We start from the raw sequence: 16,280 nt of genomic DNA, 5'->3' as shown, positions 1-16,280 counted from the left end.
ACCTACTTGAATGTGTTTTCTGTGGTCATTTTGCCTATAGAATTCCTGATTTTTTCTTCTATACTTATATCCAAACCTAGAAACCTAGATCAAGACAGCTTATGTACCAATAACGCACCCAATGTTTTAATGTCTACTTCTTTATTAAAACCGAGCTAATCTAATCAAGATCCTTTCGTGCCTTACCAAAACAACAAAACTACAAACATCCAAATAAGACAGTAAGCAATATACAATTATAGTCACGCACTGTCATTCCCCATATCATGAGAACTTACATAACGGGACACACAAGTTGTAATAATCTATTTCTCAGTCGCTACGCCTATTTCATTCCCATCTTCAGCTACATTCAAAGATGGCCACACTAGGTGCGAATACTATTGTAATATGAATTTAACAAACGTTAAGACGAAATGTAATAACTTGTCAGAAGATAATGGTGTTCATAATTTGCTCCCTATCATCATTATTCGTGGAAGTTCGTCGACATCGGCAACCAATTTTTTTGAGACATTATGATCAATTTTCTTAGATGGGAACGCGAGTTGGTGCGTAAATGATTTTAATGTTAGATTAAATTACCTCGTTGTTGGATATTTTTTAGATACAAAAGTTTTGTTATGTACGATCATCGAATATAATTTGCTACACATATTTATTTTATAATAACTGCATCAGTTAATAACTATGCTAAAGGCAAGTGGATATGACACATCTTGGGTTCTTAAAATATGTATAATCCTTTGTAAGGGTTTATTGCCTAGACAAGTATCTACCTATGAACCTATTCAACGTACCGAAGAAAGGCAATTTAGTTTCCAATCAGCAAAATTATCTGTTTCATCTATGAACATAAACATAGGAAGCAACATCTACAGTTGAGTTGCCTGTTGGTCAAGGATTCATGACTCAATTGATTGTTGTTCTTGATACAGCTATAGCGGTAACTTCCATCTGTAAGAGGAAAAATTACGTGATAATGAGCGAATCAAGTGCTTGGTCCGAATTGATTTCCCGCGCACCGCTGCGCTGGGTACCACGACTCCGCTTCGGAAGCCAGCCCGTTATGTTATTGTCGATGAGAACGAATTATACAATGATCTTTATGGATATTAGAAAATATCCCGTAATAGATACCTAGGTGCTGTGTTGAGTTATTAAATATTTACCTTCATTTAAATGTCGGTTGGAGTTTACGCTTGAGAGACTTTACCGTTGTCATTATTGATGTACTTACCTTGCCAAATATGATAAATACCATATTCGGCAAAGTAGCTGAAGAAAACCCATTCTAATCAAAATAAAAAGCTGCTGCGAACACACAATTTTAGAACCGTTTCAGACAAACCAATCTAAAATTAAGAAAAAAAATTGTAGGAACCAAACAGTAGTTTATTGTATCGAAAGTAAATGGGCTTCACCTGTAAAAACCAACATTTTACCGTTACAATTAAGGCTAAATCCGCTTTATGTGACTTCATTACTTTATTGCTTTCTTTTAACATTGTTAAAATGAATGGTCACCGTCTATTATTTTTATTAATGTCGTTTAAGACAGGAAAAAGTAATGTGTAACACAAAAATGTACCGAATGGTGACACAAAACGGAGACAAACGTTATACATTATGTCGACTGTGTCATTAGCCAAAATGCTCGAAATTTTATGTGCCGTTACAAAAACTGTCCCTGTCTTTGACTTGAATACAACAACTTTTTATAAATCATTGTGAATTTGAACAGGTGAATGTAAAGCTGCGGCTACATAGAGATTCGACTCTATGGTTAATCCAAATAATTTCAGAAACAAAATGAATGTCTGGAAACCTTTTCACACAATGAAAAGGTATTATCAAAATGTTTTGCTCTATAATGAGTCTTCATTAAATAATCTGATCCCTCATTTCTTTGATGAATTTGCAATTTAGTTTAACACAGCATTAACTTAGGTAAAAATTATATTTGATCTAGTTACTTACTCAATTATCATTTTAGTATAATACTACTAAATACCGAAAAATAAACTCCAATGTAAAGTGCGGTTACTGTCTAAGTAGGAACAAGAGAATCGCTCGGTAAAAGTAGTTTATTCACCAAAACGTGGTTGAGAATAACAACAAAAACTTAACAGTTTCAAAGCACTTTTTCTAGTTATCCCCATTAGTTTTCTTCTCAACAATCTCGTAAGATTAATTCCCGTTAATCTCTACTCACTCGTCAACACACCCATTTTTAGAGATAACCTTAACCTACCCTTTGTACCTAAAAAAAAACATTTCAAATTAATTATGTACCTAAGTGCCTACCTACATATATTCGGCTTATGAAGGTGAATGTCATACAAATAGCCAATATTGAAAATCTTGTAAAAAGATTATGCAACTGACCCCCAATAAATCTGAGCTTGACCTGAGGTTACTTAGATGGATCGCGTGACTCAGGTAGGAACACCTAGGTATAGCGATAAAGTAAGGCCTGAGGACCATAATGGTCTATAGTGACTGAGTACTAAGTTCTTCGCCCACACGCCCTCGTTAAACTGTTTTGAATGTTGTGCGGTGCAACAGGGCTTTTATTTAGACGCTTATTCCATTTTTGTTATTCCTAGAAAGCTGTATGAAGGACGTCAAAAATAAGATTTCAAACACTAATTAGATCTGTCACAATGATATTAGAATTTCTATCGTCGTCTTTAATTTTTGCATTTAGGATAAAGCTCCACTGATTTCCACAAATCGTAGAGGCCATTCACAAAAATAAATGCGTAGATGAGCACATCAGATGGCCTTTATACATAATTTTGATATAATAACGAACATAAATATTTATGAAGCTGTTAGGAGTAGGTTGGTAAGTAATTGATTAACATTTTATGTGCTCAAAGTGGCTGATAATAAGCTTAGAATTCCAATAAAATGTCTCTATTTAGAAAGATAGGAATAAAGTCATTTGAAAAGAAGAAATGAGTATTTCAACCATTCATAGGCAGATTAATCACTATTTTCTTTCATTACGTTTGTTTTAATCGTATAACATAGCTGTGTGATGTTCCCACCGCCATTGTGCCGAGGTTTCCTCTAGTGGAAATTAATCGATGAGTTTCACCGTATTGTTACAAGTCGAGGTATGGTTTACTTAGCCGCGTAGGTTTGCAGGAGGCGCTAATTATTATGACTTAAGTTGCTTTATGAGTAATTACGAGGAAAAGGTTTACTTATCGATAATTATGACGTTAACACGCAAAAGTCTATCTTTCTGCCTAGTTTAACTTGATAACATCTAGTTGGCATAAAGCAAGTGCAGTGTTAAGAGCGAGTGGGAAAGTTACTTTAAGAATAAGAAGGTAACTTGGTAGTAATGACTGAGGTACCTATATTCTTAGGTTGTTAGGTCCCAAGACTAAAACTGTCCTATTTTATGTCTTAGGATATTGCTCTGGTTTTCTAATAACTTAACATACAGCTATCAAGTTTAAGACCGGCAAAATTTTAATTGGAGTAAACAACTATCTTTTCGCTGGGCTAGACATTGCACTTACGAAGCCTTATGTAATATCATTAATTTTATTTATGGCCGCTTAACCCGTTTTAAATTGTGAGCTCTAATTAGATATGATGTTGCTTATTATTTCAGACTTGTTTTTTTCCAAAATTGGTCACGTAATATAATTGTGTGGAGTTACTAGAGAGGAGGTAACATATCTCCATAAGTACCATGCGTCTAACCATGTTCACAATGACAAACGCTACTGTGGTAGCTTATTTCAATCCAAATCACAAGGGTAACCCAAATATTTTGACAACACAGTAAATATGTTACAGTAAAACCTATTAACATAGCAACTGGTACGCAAAGACCGCCGTGGTACGCTACAGTTACCGTGTCGTTCCGTTATACGCCAGCAACATATAACGATACGATGTAAACGACGCCAACCGGGAATGCGGATAAACGGAACGTGTATAAAAGCAGTACCATTTTATCTCCTTAACTTTTGTTTTCAGTTAATTTAGGTTCACAGAGCTTTGTGCGCATATAATTAATTAAGTCTGCAAAAAAAATTAAAATGATGCTGAGATTAAAAATTGGACTCAACAACCTGAGATTAACCAAGTACCTAGGTATATTCTAGTATAGTATATTTACCAAAAATCCAGTATGTTTAACATTTTGCTGTAAAACTTCTTCGATCGATTAACACAATTATCAAGAGATTTATGGACTTAAGTATAAAGCTGCCGAAGTGTGTGTTTAAAATCAGTTAACGATTGATCAAACACGATGATTGATTTATTAAAAGCCACATTATGTCATTCATTGGTGTCAACAAGTAGGCATTTATTTGTAAAGTTTGAATAAGCATGGACTCCCGTTAAAACATTTGCAGTAATATCAATATTTATTGGCGGTTGTATGTAATGTGTTTACTATTACGGTATACGTATTCCCACATGAGAGCAGCTCAGTCTAACTGCATAAGCAGCGGTACTAGCTATAAACTTAGTTGCACATTAGGGTTCGGACACGTCGTGGCTTCTGACGTCAGTAGGCTTATATGCCATCGGTCATCAGCATTGTGGTAGACACCATTGATGACTGCCGCATGAATCTAGACAAATCACGAGAAAACGGAAATAATGCAGATTATTACAGATACCCTTAAAACAACTAGTCCAAAAAAGTAATACAATTTCAGATTCTTAATTACCTACAGATACCAATTATCAAGCAAAAAAAACAATGCTTCCAAGAGTCAAACCTTCCTGAGTACTTTGTTTTTTGCAGACACTGCAATTCATAGTTTGATAAAAACATGCTAACAATTTGATGCAAGCGATACTTGTTGGGCAATTTCGAGAGGACACTTCAATTGAAGGCCAAATAGGCGCCATGATAAGTGGCTAGATGGGTCATCGTACGGAGAAATCGATTACAAGTGAAAGAAAATTGGATTTTTCATTAGGTTTTCGAAACATAACGGTCAGTGGGTCGTCTTAAGGGAACCCTTCGTGGCAGTCCCATTGACGTCTCATGAAAAACATATGGGCTGTGGCGTCGGCATACACAAAGGCAATAATTGTTAAGTATTTCTCTTCTTTCAGACAAGTTCTATTTCTATTAAGTACCGCTTTATTAATGACAATCTCACCACAACATTTTCATGCACCCAATATGCTGGCTAGACGAGATCGTGAAGGACGTCTCAGGAGGAAGGTCTCAAGTACTTAATACAAACTCTAACCAATCTGCATGCCATGAAAATCTCTAACTTCACAAACTATAACAAAATTAAAACAAAATCGGCAATGGTTGATAAGTTGAAAATGACACTCGATACTCCTTCGAAACTATAATTTGATACCAATTGTTTTTTAAACCATGTAAAAAATCCTGAGTCATATTGCCAAGTTTAACCAAGTTACGCTACTTCCTAGAAGCTTAGCGAAATACCGATATCTACAATGCTCATTATTTAATTCACTGCTAAATATTGAGGTTTTATCAAGTAACTTTATATTATTTTGAAGGTGAGGTTACATTTTGATGTAACTACCGTCAGAGCGAGACAGATCACATGTGAACTTGGTGGAACGCTTTCACTCTCGCGCCTCAGATGTTATCTAACTGTTGTGCACTGAAGGTTGGAAGATGTCACCCATACTCTATTTAAACTTATTGTTGTTTAATTTGAGTCGGGCTATTCAAGTTATGTGTGGTCTTAAATGTCCGGACAGAAAGCAAACAGCTGATAGCATTCATGCATGTTCATCTTAAGTTCTTAGTCGAGTATTTTGTCTGACAGGTAATTGAATTTACCAAGACAAGGGACTATTTGGGTCTGGTTGACGAATTAGTTTTCCTATCAAATCTTTTGCCCTTTTTGCGATACGGGCCTTCGTGACTCACGAGAAGAACGAGATTTCAGGAGCTCACGATTCCTGAAATCTTGTTCGTCTGTCGAAGTTACTAAATTCTTCTTTTATGAATGGTGTTTAATTAAGTGATAAATGCATTTGCTATTGTGTTTCATGTTATCAACTCTCAGTAATTAACTCAGGTCACACGTGCCGAACTTATTAGTTTAATCGACATTGTTGCATCGTCAATGGCAGATTTTTTGATGACCTTCGATTAACCTCACGGATTATCTTTTAGCAGCCCCTGCAATGGGTTAAATGGTTGGACAAAACCGCTTTCTGCACCATTGTTTGTGGAAGAATCGATTCTTTAAATTTGCAAAATTAAGAGTCCATTGTCCGATGTACCGAATTGTTGGCTAAGCATGGCTAAAACCAAACCCAATCAATATAGTTTTTTAAATAGTTTTATTGAGGTACTACTTCAGTGTTGTAGCTTACACATAATATTTTACACACTTTAGGACAGACGTGATTACGTCATATGTTAGTAGGTACCTTGTGTTCGATCTCTCATAATAAGGAGAATGTCCAGTGAAAGGATATATTGCGTGCATGTTCCGGATCTTGTCAAACCCTTTCCAATTATTATGCAAACAAAGGTTTACGTGAAAGATTTTTTGTAATAAAATGTGTAGGAGTAAAGTTTCAGGTAGGTACCTGTTACAAGTACAGTTACGAATTAAGTATATTTATTAATGCGTCTATACATAGATGATGATGACTATTTATGATTATGTCTATGAGAACAACCAGCAATGTGCTCCCTCAATTTACCTAAATATAAGACACTAAAGCAGAGAAATGTTCTAGGCAAAAGTTACACAGCGTCGTGGTACCTGGATTTTAGATAAGGACAAAAATGTGTACATACTGTGAACAGCTAAAATACACTGTTATTTGATACTTATACATATTTTAATCGGGTACGTATTTTGTGGTTGGGCATGCGGCCAGTCTCAGAACTCTACACAATTCGTGACCATTCCATTTCCTTACACCGTAAAAGTAACTAGGTATGCCGAGTTCGCCAGAAATGTAGGTACTCGTTTTGTCTTTCATCCTTATTTGGGCACCTGGCTAATACTCTTGTCTCTAATCTTCTTAATGAATCTCCCAAACTCCTAACTACAGATGTATTAAACAAATAGAATCGAATATTATATTCAGAGCCGTTTATTGGTATTATTTTAATGGCTGAGGACCCATTTCCTCTCATTAGTCAGAACGGAAATCGTTTTTTGCATAACTTTGTATTCATTTGACTACTCTAACCAACAAAGACGTCAAGCTTAAAATAAAGTTCTTAAATCGTCGAATAATTTTGTCGAAAGTTTTTAAGGGTTGTCGCAACATTTTTTAAAATAAAAATACCTAACATTCTATTTGTAATGAAGAACACATAATTTATCAAACAAAATCCGATGTACATTTTTATGTAGGTACAGCTTGGCAAAAAAGAGTGACGCGGTGACAGTTGGAACTAAAAATCAAAATCAAATAAAAATTGTTAACATCGTTAATACTGGACATTGAAGTGTCCCATTGACATCGCCTACTTAGGATTGAATATCTCCAAAAATAACAAATATCAAAATCTGTGAGTCGTAGTATTCTGGGTTGCCACAGGTGCGATAGTGCTGACCTCATTTATTCCACACTCTTTTTTGCCAAGCTGTATCACATTACAACGACTAGTGATTTACGCAACTCGATGTCACATTTCAAAAATACCAATAAAACGAATCGATTTTACGCTAGCATAATGTATGATACCTGTCAGCTAGCAACAAAAAGGCTATATAGTCATCAGTAATCACCAAAGTGGAAAAATGGCGCTTATATTCAGTTGATCTTTAACCCAACACGTAGTCGTTACGGCTTGACGTGGTTCTAAGTGGGCTTGTGCATAAAAAATATTGGAGGCTTGTAATGGGGTTAATTGTCGGTAGGAGAAAAGAAAAATATGTTAAGAGAACCAAGTAAAAATGGACTTTTATATTTTTTTGTGGAAAGACATTCGTTAGCACAATAGTGCGTTAACGTACAAAATGTGCATTATTTTTATGCACATTTTTAGTTCTTACAAAATCATTGTAATTTTCTGAGATTCCTGGGACATTGTCAATCAGATTTTTAGTAAATTTTCAAAATTATTTTAATGAAACAATTTTAAGTTTTCTACCAACCCTATAGCCTTAATAAGACCGTCCCGCTAACTTACTTCACTCCCCATTCTTATCACGTATCAATGCGGCACATCTACTTCAACTCGTACTTTGCATTTTAATCAGGACTTTTATACTACTGATATAAAGTTGAAATTGCTATATCAAGTTGTTTAGATAGTGTATCGATTGATATGGCTACCGCATAGTCGACCTGCGCCTGTGACCTACAGAACCTTGACTCGTGAGTTTGGTGAAAGTCGGGAAAGGTAGGAAGTACTCCGATTCTGGATCAAGTGCTTAGCACCATACTATTGGGAGTAGAATAGATAGAAAGCGTACATACCAAAGTTCTGTATCAGGAGATAGTAGCATTAACTACTTACCAACATTATTTTTGTGCTGCAATCAATTTGTGATAGACATGGACAAAAAGTGCAACTCCTAAATTGTAGTAGATATTTTCATTAGTAGGCTTTGCGATTAAAAAAATAGGTAAAAGTCGCTTTACCTGTTAAAATAGAATAACACATAAAATATGAAGAGTTCCCTGGTTTTTGACCAATACGTCTAATACAGAAGTTACATTCATAATAAACAATAACTGGATCATTTTTATTAATTATATGCCTACCTTTTAATCCTATAGTGTTGTAATTAAAAAATATAAGTATTTAAAGTTACAATACTTAGGTATTGTTACAACAAAATATTAATTAACTTAGTACCGTTAAGTTATGAACTACTGCAATAAAGTTAGGTAATAAAGAGAGCAATTTATTAGTCTGTGACTGTAGGTAGTTCTAATAATACTGAGTAGGCAATTAAGAATAAATAATTGATGAGGACTGTAATTACGAAACAAAAAGAACAGGTAGGTCTTTGATTATAATATACACGTGTGTAGTTGGTATTAGCGAAATCCATTTAACTCTTAGGACAATATACCTATTTATATAGCTAGATGAAAATTTATTGTAACTGAATAAAATCTAATAGAAATGTTGTTAGTTAAGTTCTCTAACCTACCTATACCTAGGTACAAAATAATCTCTAAAGAATTTAATTAAGGTAAAGCCATAGATAGATATTGGAGATCTCTCTGGGCAAAACAAAATCTTTTAAAGAAGACATGAAATTCCGGTGGGTTTAGAAATTGCATTAGGACTGGGCCAAAGTACTGAAGCGACAAGTTAAGAAATGGCATCATGAGTTTAAAAGATTTAGTTATCCCGACCCTATGATCCATCAATTCACTCAAAAGCATCTCTCATCCAAAATCCCCTACCTAAACAACTTAACAAAAATTAGTAGCGTGAAGTAAAGCAATTGGACCTTTATGTAGGGCAGTCCGTTAGTTGGCCGTGACCGTGGTGCCACAGTGGCAGTACGATGACTTGTTTATCACCGCCACCTCAGTTAACGCTTGCCTACGAATACTGTTGACCTTTATGACGTTCGCTGGCTGCATACTGCCTGAGTAATGTGACGTAATTGGGTTCTATAGTGTTGTGACGTCACGATTTTTAATAGGCTTGGGATTTGGGTTTTATGTTGGGGATTTAAAAAACTGTACTTCAGATTCATCAGTTGATTAAGTTGTATTTTTGTTGAAGGGGTTAAGAGTTCTTCCTTATTTAAAGAAAACTAAATAAGGACCTATTCTCAAGATTAATTCACTAATTATACAGTCGGTAGATAATATTTTGAGTGGCTTCTGGGAACACCAGTTCTGGTTACAAATCTCAGTTACAAGATTAACTGATTAACAGAAGTATCTCTGGTAATTAGTTAGTATTAATATCGAAAGTTATAAAATTAATTAAGTACCACATCTAAGAACGGCACCAAGAAATAAATAGAATATCAACAAAACGTTTAATTTCTATACTTAGCTTCGGCTAACTCTTTGAAGAGTTTTATGTGAGATGTAATTTCCTTTAAATGTTATTGCTTTCCATCAAGTTCTACTTGTATAGGCATCACATTCGAATTAAGTTTAATAGTTCATTCTAATTTAATTAAGAACATCATGTGTTATTGCTCAACCATCTCAGCCATCTCTGCTTGAAAAACTTGTGAAGGTATAAAAGGTATAATAGGTGTCTGCCTATAGCAAAAATGAAAACCACACAACTGAAGGGAAACATGAATAATAGGCACACAATTTCCGAACGACGACGGGAATTCCTAAACGAGTTTTGCATGTTGTGCAACCAGCAATTTCCTAGTTTGAACAACTTCAAACAAGAGGTGTACAAGCGTTTATGTTAATCCACAAGCGTCCATTCCGTTAGCACTCCGTCTCTTTGGAAGGTACTGAAACCGTTATTCGTGCGGTACTGATGGGAATGAACAGTGGCTAATTCTGGGAAACTAGAAAAGAAGTCATTTGGGTGGCTTTAGCTAGGTCACGACGCGACAGATAACGATCGAAGGATCAGCGTGACTATGGTAGGTAATTTAAAAATTACCAGAAAGTTTCTAGCTTAGAAAACCTTTAACGGTCCTTAATTTCGATCTATATTGCAACTTTTTCTCAAAGTGCCTCCAGCTTCCGGGGAAAAGGAAAGAGCCCTATGTAAAAGCAACATAATTTACAGTTCCTATGAAAATAGACGTTAATATGATGTAACAACTACAGCCTCATGAACCCTTGAGGAATTAATTGTTATTTATTTACTCATTGAGGTAACAATCCTAATTTGACACGGACACGTTCTTACGATACTAAGTACATTCTTCGTAAACACTTTTCAAGAACATCTGGTAAAGATTTTTTAAAGCATCACGAGACATCTAGGTTTTGTAAACAATAATTTTACAACGATAACTGATTGGCCCCGGAAGAGATGGCGTGACGATCTGGACGCCTACAACCCAAACTGGTGGGAGAACTCTAAGGATCGAGAGGTGTGGAGACGTGATGGGGAGGCCTTTGCCCAGCAGTGGGACAATAAAGGCTAAGAACAAAAAAAAAATGATTGTAATTGTTTTCTCCAACTTGTGGACATAGGCACATCAACATAAAAAAATAATATATTACCTAACGCTGCTAATATATTCAAATATGAACATTGCAGTCCAAGATATGCATGAACTATGGTTTTTCGCGCGGCTAAATGTCAGCATATTCCGAGGTCTGAAGGGTAAGAACCGTTACTCCGGCCTCGCGGAAGATCACGCTCCGAGTTAATTTGATACCGGCACTAGACCGGTCTGCAGTAATATTGTACAATGTTCGTAGTAAATAAATATTATATCTGCTTAGGAAATAAGGTAATCTTATATAACTGATGTTTTAATTGCAGGATGTGTGGTGGGTTATTATTGTTTGCTGGTGATAAAATATTTCAATTCATGAAGCTTGGCCGTTGGTCTTTAAAGTTCGCTTGTTTACGTGGATTAGCATCAGAACTCTACCCAACTAAACAATTTGAGACTTCAAAACGACTCCAAAAAACCCGAGCATTATGCCATCATAAGCAGCTTTTCTTGCAAAATTATGAACGCTACTATACATAGCTACCTGCCAAGAAGCTTATCTATTGAAATGTTAAAGTAGAAGTACACAAAGCCCTTAGATTAGATACCTAACTGGAATACTGTTTTAAGTGCACCTACGTACACTAAATACCTTAAGTGCCGGCAGAGAGAAAAGAGGAAATTGGAACAGTAACTGTACCTTCTTCATTAACACGAGAACGGGAATAGTTGAGACCAAGCCATAACTTAATTAGTGATTGTCCAACAAACGGACATACAGGTACTGTAAATATAGCAATTAACGAAACCGTAAATCAATGAGAGAAATAGCTTCCGAAGTGTGTCCATTTCTTAATATGATTCTTTAATAACGATTATATATTTTAATAGACTATAAACCCAGAAAACTTCCGTACCTTCAATTATTTATTCAAAAACCGGCATTAATTACCTAATTAATTATTGAATATTAATTGATCCAAATAATATCCTACGTAACGTCTTTCAAAGGCCTATTTTACTAGAAAGTTATATCTAAATTCGAAAACAAAACACAGCCTAGATAATCTTCCGAGAAATGTTGTTGTTCACTGTTCACGCAAAATCTATTCACTTGGTTTTCAATACAGGCCATTAAACTCTTTCTTATGTGATCGCATGCGCATGATACAACAAGCGGAAGAACAAAGTCGCGGTGTAGCGAACTTGCAAACCCTATACATAGTCAGGTGCAATCAACCTTAAACTCATTGTTCTAACTGCTCCGCCAATATACATAGACCTGTACCCCCGCCCCCGTACCCACAAACACAAGGTGCAACAAGGGGAGGTACTGGATTTTCCGAGCTCCAGCTACATTTGCCGATTGTCGGTGGATGCACGAAGCCAGATAGTAAATAAATCGGAACGAAAGGTTTACGTTGGCGTTATAATAATGGGTTATTGAATAGATCGTGCGATAAACACTTGTTTGCGAGTTTAATGCAATTTTTTATCACAATGTATTTGTTATTGCGAATGCAAGAGGGTTAGTTTTTATCCAACATTTCTCATTGGACAACTTCATAAGCATCGTGCATAACTAATCTAATTAGGTATTCATAGCTTAAGCATTTTCTGTTCTGTGGCTCAAGCCTTAACAGCAAAGACCACAATTAACAAATAGCCACTTGAAATCTACACTAGTATCAGTTTTTTAGTTAATTAAAAACACTGAAGCACTTCCAACTTAGAATAACAGCACACCGGCCACGGTACATAAAAAAGAGATTCAAATTAATCAAGAACCGTGAAAGCATTCCGACAAAAAGACGATCCTTGTTCAAGAACTAAGAGCTTGTCTGGAATGCGACGGTCATGCACACAATAGGTAAAAACACGGCGTATTTTAATGGGTGCTTACTGTAGGGTATCGGTAAGATGCCAGCTAGGGGTACTAGCGGCTGTCGCATACCATGCTGCGATGCGGCGACATACCGCGGGCCTCTGCGCGGCACCTAATGGGATCACCGTTACACCAAGCGGGAGCGATGCATTTCGATTCGCTTCTAGGAAATGTTGATGTGCTTCACTGGCCGCGATTTTTTGTGGATTCGCAGCATTCGAAAGATAATTATGTTGTTTGTGCCGTAAATGTGGAATAGCACAATAATTGCAAATCAATTTTCCGTCCACTGCGGCGTTGCCGAACTTCAAAATGTTCAATCCATTATTATAACAGTCCGAGCGTTCCTCTGGACTGTGCAAATAAATAAAATTGATACCAACACAAACCATTTGGTACAGTGAAATCAAGTTCTTATCGCTACATAATTTACTAATTAATTACTACTTTCATAGGTCCCTAATCGGATGCATATCAAAACAGTTCCAATAAAATGATTGGGTTGGGTGGTTACACATTTTTATCAATAAATTAATAAATATATTTGGTTAATTAATTCCCTGTTAAGCTTTTAGCTCATTACATGGAACGGAAGCATCAATTTTATACCGGTGCGGTCGTCGAAATTAATTAATAAAGTATGACGCGTTTTCCCTGATTTTTATTATCCGAGGAGCATACGTAAAATGTTTAAACCAACTAACTGGTCTCTTCAATCTCGTCTCTTTAATTACCATACTTAAATCGATCGAGTACCTACTAAAATTATTGAACTTTTTTTCAGTGAAATTATCGAGTTCCTCTTTATCGGATATACACGCAAATATTTATCTATCCAGCCAGAAACATTTGATAATAATGTCGATACCTATCAATTTATCATCTATTAGATAACATTGCGTGTATCATTACCTACCTCAGTAGCTATTCAGAACCAGTTATCCTATTAACTGCAGAATATAATTGATTAAAACAATTAAATTGTATTAGAAAAAAGAAGTTCTAATCCCAGTGTCCTCCTTGCTTCCGACCTTGTCTCATAAGCAACACGCAACGAATGCAACTTCACTTACAACAATGTAATGTAAACTTTATGCGTATGTAAATAAGGGTGATGTAATGGCGTAGTGTTATATCTTGTTGCGCAACATGCGAAAGTGCGCATCCGACCGGAGCCGAATGTTGAGCGCATAACACATCTCTATTTCAATGGCATTACGTACTTATTTTTTACTTACCTTTGTTTATGCTTGAATATGTGTTTTAATTTAATTGCATCAAAATTAAAAGTTTATTTAATGCGGGTTTTCGATACTTTTTCTGCCGCCAGGCGGCGCTCCGTATGCGTCAGGTCCAAACAGCTGTCAAATAGTATGGAATTGTAGGGTCCGAACTTATTGTTTATTGAAATTCTGTTATATTGGAAGTGTTATTGATTTTATTATGGACTACGGTCAGAATAAGGTTTCCGAACTAAAAATTGAGCTAAGAGAGAGGGTGCAAAAGTCACTGGTACTAAGGAAAAGCTTGTTGAAAAATTTGTTAACACAATATGATTTAGTTTTTTTTTATTTACTCAACCTCAATAGTAAAACAATAATGCAGTGCTTTAATTATAAAATAAAAAAAAACACTAAAATCGTTCACTATTCATAGTAAAGATAAGCACTTTGACAGTTACCTGGACCTGACGACTCGGTGCTGCCACCTCGTGGACGCCATTTTAGAAAACCCTCATTGATAGTCCCATCTTAAAATACCTACTTGTCTATGTTATAGGTACCTATTTGATAGATTGTGTTACCTCTATTGACAATGGTTACATTAGCTAACTTATTCCTATTCCTAAACGATATTTTGCTATTTTCTTTGTCTGTTTTTTCAATTCCTTGTTCTGTTTTCATTGCTTCCATTCATGTTATGAGACCTCTTTAGGCAGGTGTTTTTAAACCAGGAGTATCTATGCTAAACAGAACTCAAAATAGGCGCAATATTAATTTTCTTATTATAATTAATGTAAAAGTAAATAAATACCAAGCCCGAGTATAAACACCCATAAAAGAAAACAACACTAGAACCACTTGATTCAAACCAACGGATTTTATGAATAGATAATTACTATTATCGCTTGTGAGAAAAACGAACGAGATGTTAATTATAAGAATCTTGAGAACTTAAGATGAAAGACAGTGGTTGTAAGATGCAGTGAATCTCCTATGCCTGTGTTAAACTAAGTTGTATACATTCATAAAAAATAGTGGGATTTCGAAAATCCTACCAACTTCGCGAGTAGCGGACTCTATAGAGCAAGCAAACTTTTCGAGGCACGGTCAAGTGTCTATACATACACAACTACATAGCTTTTGACACCGTGACATTTCACTGATTGTAAGTGGCCAGCGGCCACCAATAGTGTAGGTACCATTTTGAGCACATTTCAAGAGGTAGATCATTGATATTTATTATGAAACCGTTTGTGTGTTTCTGTGGTATTGTTCTGCAACGTACCTATCGTATTTCCCTATTTAGTTCTCTAGGTTTGCTAGATGTGATAAACTTATTTAAACTTGCTTTTCACTGAATCTCTTGGACCTTTGGATTTAAGAAATGCCATAGGTATATGTATGTCTAGATAAAAGAACAAAGTAACTTTCAACTTGTTTTTCGCGATAGGTACATAGTGCGAGAAGCACCCATCCTCAAAAACTATTAGTTTATTGGTAGATAAAAAGATTCAAGTCAGATACTTGGCAAACGATAGTAAGTACCTACAATATAACATCAAGGTTCTAATGTGCTTTCTACGGAAAAGATTAACATGAGATTGTCGCTACGATTCGTTATTCAGTAGTGACAGGTGACGACTGCTTCGAATGCATTTAAAAACAAAACATTTAGAATGTGATCGACAGGAAAGTGACATCTGCATAACATCGTACGCGGAATGAGAGGACCATCTCACGTAATATAGGATTGAAATTCAACAAGAACACTAGAAAGCAATCTTTATTTACGTATTCTTTTGTTCGATTTCGTTAAATAAATCGTTCACGTAACTGTTTTACTGAAGTACCAAGTTTTAGGCATTACAAAATGTGCTAGACAAGTGATGTTTACTTTTTGTTAGCTGTAAATAAAGGAAGCTCATTTAAATGTGTTATGTAAGTTGTTATGGCACATATGCTTGCCTCAATACATAATCGGCTTGTATTACCACGTGTTTTTCGAAAATATGGACATTTAAATGATGATTAATCATACGGCTCTTGGCCTACTGATTTGGTTTTATTAGAAAACGATGTTAATTAAGTGAGATCGATGTT

The 16,280-nt window shown here is 35.5% G+C and overlaps 1 protein-coding gene across 2 annotated transcripts in view; it reads right to left on the bottom strand.

Annotated features, from left to right (window-relative positions):
- LOC124636599 overlaps nt 1–16,280 on the bottom strand; it is a 36,874-nt gene that overhangs the window by 7,711 nt on the left and 12,883 nt on the right. The window contains exon 1 of one of the 2 annotated variants that reach the window (XM_047172759.1): nt 801–935. The exons of the other annotated variant lie outside the window; for it this stretch is intronic. The gene's annotated coding sequence lies outside the window, so the exon portion shown is untranslated. Of the gene's footprint in view, nt 1–800; nt 936–16,280 lie in introns of those variants that run through there. 2 annotated transcript variants of the gene reach the window in all.

Source organism: Helicoverpa zea, chromosome 14, assembly GCF_022581195.2.
Source record: "Helicoverpa zea isolate HzStark_Cry1AcR chromosome 14, ilHelZeax1.1, whole genome shotgun sequence".
Classification (NCBI taxonomy): Eukaryota; Metazoa; Arthropoda; class Insecta; order Lepidoptera; family Noctuidae; genus Helicoverpa; species Helicoverpa zea.
This window is presented reverse-complemented; position numbering and strand designations above follow the sequence as displayed.